The following is a 12,283-nucleotide window of genomic DNA, read 5'->3' on the forward strand; positions in this document are numbered from 1 at the left end:
TGCAGAGGGAATGGGGAATGTGTGTCACAAAACTATGTTCCTCATTGCAGTCGCTAGTGTCGAAGGGGGGAGGGTTTTGGAGGGGGTAAGGGTGCAGGCTGGGTGGACGATGTGCTCGATGCCGTGCAACATGGGTTCGATCACAGGTTCGATCACAGATCGAGTGCTTAAAACCTGGAGGAGTTGGCATTAAGCACTATAAACATTACCAATAATAGCAAGGGACACGAGATAAAGGGCAGTCGGAAATCGAGAGCTGACTAGCTGGGAGCCTGAATTCTGATAGAGTGGCAGTCTGCTATGCTGTGCTCCGGGATTGCGGAGTGACAGCTCAGTGGGGGTAAATGTTGAAGGCTCAGGAGGCCCCCTTATTTTTGTTCCTATTGTGTCTCGTAATGAACTAAGACAATCAGTCATCAAATTTGTCAGGACAATCAATTTAGAAGGGGGTCAGACCTAAAACCGTCCTGGTTTGTCTACTGGGATACGGGGTCGTCTTGTGAGCTGCCAGGGAAGAACCTGTAGGATGTAGGGGTCCAGACACATGATCTGTCGGAGTCCTCCCCCCTTGAGAGGGAAGACAAGACAAGACAGCATGCAGGCACATGCAGCAAGAAACTGTGAGACGGGTCCATCGATCCATGTGTGACAGATGACGCTGCATCGATCCCTGGTGCGGAAATAATGTTATTTTCACACTAAACGATCGATTTTCTTCACAGGGAGTCCTGTCCTCCGCAAGTAGCCCACCAACCCTTCATTAGAGTACTCACTGTGCACGGCTTCAAACAGGGGCTAGGAAGGGCAGAGGCCACAGGTTTAAAGGAACACGCGTGGCCGGTTGCCTCGACTGCTGAACCCCAAGATCTTCCCAGCCCACAGTGCCAGGGAATTTCCATTTATTTATTTATTGTGTTGACAGCTTCCAATATAGTTTCCCTTTTCTATTTTTCTTTCCTATTTGCTCCCATACTGTACCCTTTCTCACCGCTCTTCCACCTAGGACCCTCACTGTTTCACCTCATGGACTTCCTGCTTTTGTTGCCCCTCCCCCACCCACATGTGACCCGTCCTTGCCTCCTCCTGACCGCACCCAACTCATCGCCCTGTTTTCTGCGTTGTCTGCTCATAGTGCATCCCGTTATTGTTCCTCACTCCCTCTATTTTGTACTTAGTGGGTGTCTGGTGGCCTCTTGGCAACACTCTTGATGTTCATTTCTTTCTCATAATCAGTGGATGAGATTTTTGGCAGCTGGTCGAGCTACGGTCCGTATGGTGCGGGTGGATCTCCCTCGCTATGTGAAAGGGACGGCATAGTTGGCGTTGGGGGTCCTAGCCCCTTTTATTAATAGGGGAGTGAATAAAGCTAGAGATGGCAGGTAAGAGGGATCATTCCTGTGCAGTGTCCAGTCCGGCTGGGGACCACTCTCCAGACATTGGCTGCTGCTTTCAGGCAGTGGCAGAAGTGTACTCAACAAAGTAGTGGAATTCGGGGAGCGGGTAGGTGGAAGCATAGTGCAACATGTGACAATGCGTTGTGGCCGCGGCATTGCAATAGCCTAAGTGACTAGTAAATAAGGCTGCTATCGCAATTTTACACTTGCACAGGGACATGAATGGACACATCCTCTATATAGAATGCTGAATATGGTCTTAAAAATTAGAGGAATGGTAAACGAATAAACGGAAAAGTAGTGGAACACTGCTCCCGACCGTTCCCGCTCACTTCGATCACTGCTTTTAGGACCCAGCGCTTGATACATGTTGGGAGAATCATTTTTCATGATATTTTATTCTGGCTTTGGAGACCAGTTGCTGGTCCAGGACATACTATATTTGGCGTCTCAGTACTTCTGCGGCCCACGCGTAGTTAACTTTGTGTGCTGATTTGTAGGGTGTCTGACCTTTGCCTGAATAATGTCTAAAATACTGCGCAGAGTATTTTGAATGTGATCTTCTGTTCCACTGAGAGCCTGTGAGGTGTATTGAGCCCAGGAGTCATATGTTCCAATGTATTAAGTCGGGGGCGGTCTGGCAGTCTGATTTTTAATTCGTTGCACCTTTTGAATCTTTGATTTAGCGGTGAACACTCATATATGATATGGAAGAGGCTAGTGACTCCACGGGGTGTCGATGCTTTGTGAGGGCACAGCTGGTCGCACTTAGGGCTTCAAGCTGAACTTCCGAGCTCTCAGGCTGGAGGGCCTCTGTTCCGATTCGTCTGTTTCACTCACTTGCATTGCAAGTGCAAAGATGACACATTGTCTGTCCGATATGACTTCAACAGGTCTCTTTCTTTTGGCAGAACATTTTAAGTGTGAGCAGATTAACGTTAGATGACTGCAGTTGCAGCAGTGAATGGACACTTCGAACGATTGTTAGTGAGAAGTTCTCTATTGCAATGCAAATGGTGGGGGGATTAGAATGGTTGGGGTGCATAACAAGCTGTGTGACAATGACTATACGTAGGTGATCTTATCACACATCTTCTATCACTGTTTATCTTTATTTCTTTGTTCAGGCTTTATTTCGGCAAAGCAATCTAAGCACAACATTTTTCAAAACACCCTGACATCTCATAGACACATAAGATCATAACCCCATCAATGCATCAAAAATTCCTTCAAAAAGAAATAAAAACTACATTTACAGCACAATTGATAATATCTTTAAGTCACTTCACTGTCAGGAAAATGAGGCTACCACCATGCTCATTTTGCTCAGCATGGTTCTATAATGATGCATATGTTGTCAAGTTAGTTGAATATGTGAAAATCAGCTCTATAAAGCAGAACATTCTTTGTACTTAGAGAACCCAAATATGAACACATAGCTATATCCTCTAGAGAAGAGAATATATGCTATCAAGTGTCTGCCTAAAATGCAGACAGGTCTCAAATCATGGCTTCACTACTTTACCAAAGTATGTGACCCTGGACATATCAAACCTGGTTGGTTATAAGTCAAAGTAAACATTTTCACGGCCTGGTTAAACAATTATTTTTCTTGTAGCCCATATGCAGATTTAAAATATGCAACCTACAGAGCGAGTATATCCTATGGCAAGTCATCCTCAATTGTTGCATTGCTTTATCCATAAGTGATATGTTTAGTTCAAAAATATTTTCATTCATTATTTAAAAACAAATTAGAGATATTTACAGACTCCTAAATGGATAAGAGTCTGAGTGAAAGAGACATGAAGAACAAACTCGCAAAACACGCTATCTTTACAAAAAATAATCAAATAGATAGACCCTAATATCCTAGTTACACATTTCAGATCAAGAAAAATTGAAGGAAAAAAGAAAAAAGGAGATGTCTATCAAATGCAACCAGAGAAAGCAAAAAATGATCAAGAATGTTTGAATCACTGCAAAATCTGTCCTGCTCCCAATGAGAACAATAGACCCAGTGCTAGATCCTCTGGACAGGTTTCACAGGATTAAGGTGGGGAAGGTCACCATAAGGTACTTGGGGGTACTTCTCACCAGGGACATATCGAACTTGGGAACCGCTAATTACGACCCCATGATTTCGGAGATCACTTCTGATTTGAGGAGATGGGGGAAGATGATCCTCTCATGGTATGGCCGGATGACTGCAGTTAAAATGAACATACTGCCACGGCTTCTGTACCTTTTCACAGCACTCCAGACTAAAGTCCCAGCACAGAGCTTCAGAGATCTACAAAATGGGGTTTGCGGCTTTGTATGGCAGGGGAAAACCCCGAGAACTGGAAGGGCCATATTGACTCTGCCAAGGGAGGAGGGGGGATTTGGGTTGCCGGACTTTCACCTTTACCTCTGCGCTGTCTAACTGCGTGTCCTGGAGCACATGAAAGAGGGCCTGGGAACGTATTGGTCATACCTTGAGGATATGGACGCCCACCCCCTAAAGGTCCGAGACCTCCTACGGGCATCACGCAGGACTATCCTGAAACACCTACGATCCGACCCGACCCTGGGAGTCCTCTGGGATATCTGGAAAGAGGGCCCCGAACCGCACACCTCACCACATGGCCGTCGCCGATGTCCTCTCTCTGGGGCCATCCCATTAACCTGGGAAGGAAAGGGTTCAGGCACTCCCAGAACTGGTCAGACATGGGAATGGAGTGGGCTGGGCAGATGTTCAGAGAGGGCGAATTTCTATCATATGAGGACATGAGGGAGGCTCTCGGATGAGGGTCACTATCCATCTTCGAATACCTCCGCCTGAAGGGCATCCTCTGCGACCAATCATGAGGCCCAAATCTGAGGAGACAGTTGACCTCCTTGGAGAAGCTCCTCGACTCGGCGACCTCCAGGAAGGGGGCGGTATCAAGTATGTATAAAATTTTAAATACCTACAACCTTCAAGGAAGAAGGAGCTTCCGCTTGTTCTGGAACGACCTGGCAGGCGAAGAGATCTCAGAGGACGCCTGGGCCAGAGTATTCAAAATAGCATTTCACGGGAACCTATTCACCTCTTACATGGAGCACAACTTTAAGATGTTACAGGGGTGGCACAGAGACCCCGTAAAACTGTCAAAGATGTTCCCGGGGGTGTCACCAAGGTGCCCGAGAGGATCTGGGCAGATAGGATCCAGAGGCCACATGTGGTGGCTCTGCCCGAAAGTACTGACCTACTGGGAGCCAGTGAGGGACTGGATAGCGGAAGTAACAGAGGACCGTTTGCCACTTAATCCCCTAACGATGTTGCTGGGCCTCCCCCCGTAGGAAACTGAGCTGTACCAATATCCAAGGATGTGGGAAACCATGCTGAGGGTGGGCAGGGTAGCTCTGGCCCAGAAATGGAAGAGTCCGGAGGCCCCCCCCCCAAGGAGGACTGGCTGAAAAAAGTGAAAAACATGTTCAAACTGGTATGGAGTGCAGCAATCCTGGGGATGGGACGTTCACTGAAACCAAGGAAAGGTTCCCGCCCCGAAGGGGACGGGAGAAGCCCCGAAATGCAGGACAACCCAAGCTGGGACCCCACGACCAGGGGAACGGCGGCAACAAGTCAGCTGGTGACATGGTCACGAATCGCATCATCTCCGAGGCTCAGGAGACGGAGACAACACTGGGAGTCTCCCATGACGAATGCACTGAACTGGACATGGGGAGGGGGGGTGGGAGGGGTTTGCGGTGGGCACGGAGGGAGGGGTGAGGCAAGGGTGTTTCTAAGTTCTTTTTGTTGTTTGTTATATCAAAATGCTAACAAAAACTAAAGTTTAAAAATAAAAGAATGTTTGAATCACAATTTTTAACTTCTTCTGCAATGACAATTATTTTCAAATGTGAATTATTTAAATAGATGTGCAATATCAGGATAAAACGATTGACGTATATCTTTCAACATGTTTAATCCTAGTTAGATGTATTCATCAGGACCAGAGAGAAAATGGTAGACTCTGCGAAAGTGACATGTTAGGTAGACAAGTTAATTATTTTAAGAAAGTGATTGCTAAAGTTAAAATATTTGCTTGAAGAAGTACCTTATAGAGAAAAGTACCTTATAACACACCTGTATTTTCAGCAAAGGACGGTAGCCAGGACTCAGCGGAGCAGATATATTTTGATTTATGTTTCGTCAAAATGGGGATTTTATTAAGACTTGGCATATTCAAATTATTTGGGAAAAACCTTGCGGGTAAGAAAATATATAACACCAGGGAGTCACCTATGTGCTCTTTTCCTGTTATACATCAATGTATTGGACAGGATTATCCAAGATATGAATTGTGATGGAGGCTCAAAAACTGGGATGCTATTGTACCCTGATAATGGGGTTTTAATTTCAAAATCATGAAATGGGATTAGGAAGCAACTTGAAGTCTGGAAGATGATGGGGCATGGTTGTTCTTTTACTGTTAATATGTCTAAAACTGCTTAAATATAGATTTCATGGGAAAGCCAGGCTCACAACAATTGAAGTTTACAAAGCCGAGGCTTGCTCCGGAATCCAGTATGTCGCTGAACTATGGGGCTACATATTGGTTTAGTCTTTGCAATTAGGAGAAAGGTGTTCCATGAAGAAATTATTATCCATACCAAAGACCCCCCTTATAGCTTCCTTATATTTAGAATTGGACCTGCGCTCACTCCTGCATGAAGGCTGCCTTAAACCCCTCTTCAAAGAGAAGGAGTTTGTCCAGCCGAAGAAGTATCTTTGGGATTTAGCCGGCTCTACTGATGGAACGGTTGAACATTTGCTTACGTTTATTAAAACTTGTCCAATGAGCCTGGACTTAAATTCTGTTTGGAGCACTAAATCAGTGATTCCTGATGGGATTTATACGGCTGTCCACTTTCCAATAATTATTTGGTATTCAAATCAGTGAAGCGAGTCATACCTCAGTTGGGTATCTAACGCTAGGAAAATAACACTATTCATTCAATTTAGACTGAATATTTTACCGCTAGCCTTATTTGCACCTATATGGAATTCTGGCACTTCGAGTAAATGTTCTTTTTTGTTGTGACGTGGAAGAAGATGAAGCACATTTCTTCCTCTCCTGCCCTCTTCACAGTAAGGCTGACGTGAAATTGATTTTTCCATATATGTTTTGTATGCGATTATAGGCGGTTTGGATGCTTTGGTATTCATCTGGACTAACTGACCAGAGTTTCTGAAGGTAAATAAGCGTCAGACCTTCTTGACACCCACTGGGGTGTGGCGGTCTTTGGGGGAACAGCCTATCCATAGATATGGACTCCCAAAATACTGCTGTCTCACAGAGCAGGCACCCTCCAATTACCCTTCTTCACAGATCTAGGTAAATGCATTAACAAAACACTGGAAAAAACAGAGTTCCCTTTTTGTAGACATAGTGTTGGGGCAAGAACCTACATCCCTTTGAAGCTGACCCGGGAAGCCACTGGAGGACCATGTAATGTTCTCAAGGCTAAGCCTTGGTAGCGCGCACACTGTGCTGCGGATGTTGCCTGGAGGAGCTCCTTTGACGGAGAGAATTCCACACTCCATGTTGGCAAACATGGACGAAAACAATTAACACTCATGGGAGTCAGTTGGCCAAGACTCCACACAACTATACGTGGTTAGGGCCGAGACTCAAGAGAACGTCTGGGTCCCTGGACATCTGCATGTTCTACTAGATCATTTGACATTCCTGACTAAGCACCTCCAAATCTGAAGAGCCCTAAAGCCATGTCTCTTTAAGAATAGTTCTCTCCTTCCAACAGCAGAGCATAGCCAAAAAGCGCCTACATATGCCCAGATCACCCACAAAACGACAAAACCCCATACCGTTATGTTAATTTACTGTAGTGGAATAGAAGGATTAAAGGAAAGACAGAATACAGAAATGGCTTGCTGCCCAATCTTAGATGGCAGAATACACGTCCACCCACCATACAATGAGGAAAGGTGATGCTGGATCGATAATGGGGACCCGACACATCCAACCAGGTGGCAGCATATATAAAGCTTGTGGTAAAATCACAGTGTGGCATGTGTGAGTGGTGCTTAGGTGGTTACCTGTAATTGCTGCCCAATGGTGGCTGCAATCACCTCTGTACTTGTGATTGTTAATGACATGTGTGGCTATGGAGCCTTTACGTGGCCAGCTACGCCCCATACTGGGCAAGGATAGAGCTGCAGCGCTAGCCACATCTGTGAAGCGGGATCTATTGGACATTTCTGCGATGGCCCATACTTCTGGTATAGGGTAAGACGGAGAAATATAGGTGGAAAACATTTTGTGATCCAATACCAAAACAGGAGATGTATAAGAATAAGTAGTCTCAAATTTCGTTAGCAGCAAAAACTGCTTACAAATAAACAATCATACTACAATACTTAAAACAATTAGAATGGAAATATACCTCTCCTTGAAGCAGCTTGACCCCATTGCAACAAGAACAACATTCTCCAGAGGAGCGCGCACTCAACCTTACCATCATCCTAACACCAGAGTGCCATTTAAAACATTGTCCCATCTGCGAATTCTGAACTCAAAACAAACCACTAGTAATAAAGGCACTGATTATATTTTACTACACTCATTTGCATGACATGGTTTTTACCACAATATTTTGACCTGCTCCAATGGAGCGACATGTGCCGATCCACTTCAGTGTGACTTCACAAATGTTTCATGCCATAACCTTGAAGACACGCTCGTGCTCACTCATTCATGCAAGAACCTAAGCCACAGATATTCACATATAAACATTGAATTTGATAGCAGACGAGGACTTCGGCCGGCACCCATGCTCTCCATTTTGCCTTGTCGTCCCCCCAGGCAGGTTCTACACAGTTCATGGTTTTACCCCTCCTTTTTCGATGCTGGCACTTGCCCTAACATGCAAATAGCGTTTCCAGCAGTGCACATTATAATTAAAATTATTTCTCATTTGATTCATTTCACAATCAAAAAAGTTTCTAAAGAACCAAGGCAACATATCAATAAACACCGGCAAGGTCAGTAGGACTGCCACTGCAAATGTAGAGGTGTTTGTGTAAAGCCCCCATAGGACATAAAAGTCCTATCATCTACCTTTACAACGCCAGACCTATTGACTTTGCCAATGCTAGTTATTGTCATTTGAAATTGAATAGAATTCCTAATGCGTCCACTTGATCATGTTTACTAGATCGCCATGTTCCATGTTTGCTCTGTAGCCTTATTTATGGTTTAATTCCTCTGACCAGCACCTACGATGCATGTTCTAGAAATCAACCAGGCCTCACTTGCATAGCTGCAAAGCCCCTTTGTTTGGGTTGGACATTGATGCTCTCTTCCTGAGATGCAAGTTATATTTTATAGAGGCCCGGATAAAAAGGATGCAGTGGAGAGAGTTGAGTGGACGGACACTTAGGTGAGAGAGAATAACCAGGTTCACCCTGACTTCGATCATTTTAAATACGCACAGACACACACACATGTGTTCTACTTATGAAAAGGTTGTTCTCTAAGGTACACTGACAAGAAACATCACACACAACAGACCCCTCCCACACTGCAAAATTAAAAATTTGTAAGCAAAGATGTTACTGATAATATAACGCAGTGATAAATGTACTAACACACACACACACACACACACACACCGCCCCCCCCCGTGGTTTAATTCCTTAATTACTCTGTAATGCAGCCAGCCTCACAGATAAAAAGAGTATTGCCCACTTTTACTCCCTAAATGTTGGCAAATACTCACAAAAAATTAGAATAGGGAGTACAAATACGCACAACAAAAATTAGCAAACGTACACAAAGGAACTTGTCCCCCTGCTTTAACCCACACACTTCCATGCATTTGTTTAAACACGTAGTGCCACAGGAAGGAACTGCCTAATCAGAAGAGGTAAACATGTATAAATCAATGCACATGAATAACTAGGCGCAAAGACATATGCATTACAAAAACAATTCTATTTGAGTTAAAACATATTTTTAACACTGAATGCAGCACAAAAGTGAAAAAAAATCTATGTATCAAGCAGTGCAGAAATAAAAAAGCTCTTGACAGCATTATTTGACATCTCTGTCCTCCATCTTACACAGTTGCACTCTCTTCCTCAAAATAGCTGACACTATAGTAGAGCTTTCATAAAGATTCACTTTTCTGCATCACAGGACCTTAGGGTGAGACCAGGATATATATGGTTGGCAAAGCTCTGGTAGAGAGCTGAAGCTCTTTCAAGACAGACCTAATGATCACATTAAAAAAAACCCAGCAAACAAAAGGATGCAGAGTCCACATTTAGCACTAAGTGGCATGAAAAATAGTACCCGGGTTGAAAGGCACATGTCTATGTTTAATAACGATGAACAAGAGCTGGAGAGCAAAGAAAGGATCATTAACGGCATATGATGAATTGAACAAACCAAAGCTACTGCTGACCTTTTTGTCCACAGGACCTCTTTTCCTCATTTTCTTTCTATTTCTTGCCCGTTCCTCTCTTTAGGGTGCATCCTGTTAGATCCCTGTTCTGTACCCCCTCCCTTGCAGAATGCTCGGAATTCCATCTATAATCCTTGGCATAGATCTCATTCCAAACATTATGACTTGAGCAGCAGCCTGCAGGCACAAAACAATGTTCTTTCTCTGTATACAAAACAGAGGAACACGTGCAGTTCAATTCCCCAAACTATGCAATGAAAAACAAAATGTTTAAAGTTTATTGTTAGTTGTTCCATACTCATTAAATCAACATTAAATTAACATTACATGTTATTTAGTGTGCTCATTTCCTGCCCCATTTCTTTCCCTACAATAAAAAATACTTTTCTTTTTAGTTCCAAAACTCCAGGTGCTAAGAGCCTGATAGACATCGGGAGGGGCAATTATCTCTGTCGAGATATCGCTTGGGATAAAGACCCTTCCCCCACCTTATAGCCCTTGACTTTGCCTCGGGCAATAACTTGGTGGCAGGTCATTATCCTACAATAATGACCCTTCCCTTAGTCTATAAGGCTTAAGTTGTACCCGACAGGGGCAGGTGGGTGTGACAGCCTCCCAGCCAATGAAGAGGTTTGGAACAGGGGGATTACCAGACGGTAATCCCGCCGCCCTGAGCCTCCTCAGGGCTGGAAGCCGCCATCTTCCCCAGCCAGGGAACGAGGTAAGTGCCCTCCCGATCCCATCCATAGATTTCCCTTCCCCCCCCATCTCCCACTTACCTTCTTTTTGGTTCCTTTCCAGTAGCCGATGTGCTGGGGACACTTCTGCCTCCACTGTGTGCCGCTCCCGATCTGTGACAGAATGCTGTGGAAAGGAAGAAGGGACTATATGTAGTCCCTTCTCTCCTTTTCATGGCAGTCATTTTTTTGTTTACTTTTTTTCCTATTTTTTTAATGGCCGCCAAGGAAAGGGAGAAGGGACTTTGTTTCCCTTTTCTTGCTGGGCATTTCCTTTTTCCTTTTTTTTTCAGTTGTGTTTTGCAAATGTGGCTGTGATTGTGCAATGCCATCTTTGAACACTCATGGCATCAATTTGTCACGAGAACCTTCATCCTGGCTGCTTTTGCTAGTCCACAACAATTCTATGAAGATAGGAAGGGGGCTTGAACCAAGATCTGAGCTACTCCAGCAATTGGTGTGGCAAAGTTTGCTTCTCCTTGAAGACCAATGTCCGTGTCTGTTTGTTCTTTTGCAACACCCCTATAACCATCCCCACAAAGTTCCTAGAATGACTCAACAACTCCCAGGAAGCTCGGACCGGGGTTTTGCTCAGAGAAGAGCCAAATTAAAAGCCCAAGCTCAATGAATGTACCCGTAGTTCTTTCCAGCATTCATTTGTAAATAACCTGGCCACCAAATAAGTGAAAGGCATACTCGCATCATTAAAACGTTTTCCACAAAATAGTGCTCACATCTGAAGCACAGCCTGCGTAGGTAGCTCCGGGTATATTTTCTCTCTACAGATGACTATGCACTACTGTACTTTGATAGCCTACTCTCAAGTGAGGCATCACATTGCCTCACCGTAAAAGGAAACGTCTAGCAAGACATGACAAGGAACAGACCTTTAATTATCACTTTTTTGATGTCAAGGTGCCATGCTTTTTCAATTGTACTGTACTAGTTTGACCGCTCCATTCCCTTACCAACAACATTCACTTTTGTACACAGTCTATCTACGCTACTCTTAGCTCAAACTTGGTAGCCCCAGAATTAACATTTGGGGGGCTTGACGTGTGATATGATATGATAGGTTATTTATAACGCACTAAATACCCAGAGGTTTCTAAGCACTGACCGGGAATCAAACCTGTGTTGCTCAGTGTCGTCTTGCTTCCAATATGAGCACTTTGCCCCTGAGCTATCCTCCCGAGTATAACGTATAGAGATGCCCAGGCAAGTAAGACACCAAACTCTGAGAATTTCCCACGAACAGTCTTGTGCAATTCTTAACATTTTCCTTGGAAATATAACCCAATTATCACATGTTAAGACTTATCCACTGCTTCCCTTTTGTAAAACTATGGTCCACCAAACAGGATGGACATGCACCCAGGCTACCACAAAATGTTCTTCCCCTAATGCATCGCTCCTGTACTTTCTTCCTAGTATCTTTCCGATCCTCTTATCTTTCCATTGCTCAGATGTGAATACCCCTGGTGGGGGCATCTTACATCACTCCACAGACAAGCCTCTCTGTTTTGAAACTATTATGATAGTGATTTGAAACAGTATGCAAGCATATTAACATGATATAACATAGCATAAAAGAACATAACAAATGCGCATTTGAAAGCAACGCCTAAGAGGAGTGGAACTTCAGCGCTCACTGTCATATCAGAGATTTGTTTATAGAGGGGTATGCATGGACCTGGG

General features: G+C 44.2%; 1 protein-coding gene across 1 annotated transcript in view; it reads right to left on the reverse strand.

Moving 5' to 3' along the window:
• Positions 1-12,283, reverse strand: part of NRIP2 (nuclear receptor interacting protein 2) — a 410,611-nt gene that overhangs the window by 198,615 nt on the left and 199,713 nt on the right. The gene's annotated exons all lie outside the window — the stretch shown is intronic.

The sequence above is a fragment of the Ambystoma mexicanum genome, chromosome 12, assembly GCF_040938575.1.
Source record: "Ambystoma mexicanum isolate Mex_15411 chromosome 12, UKY_AmexF1_1, whole genome shotgun sequence".
Taxonomy (NCBI): Eukaryota; Metazoa; Chordata; class Amphibia; order Caudata; family Ambystomatidae; genus Ambystoma; species Ambystoma mexicanum.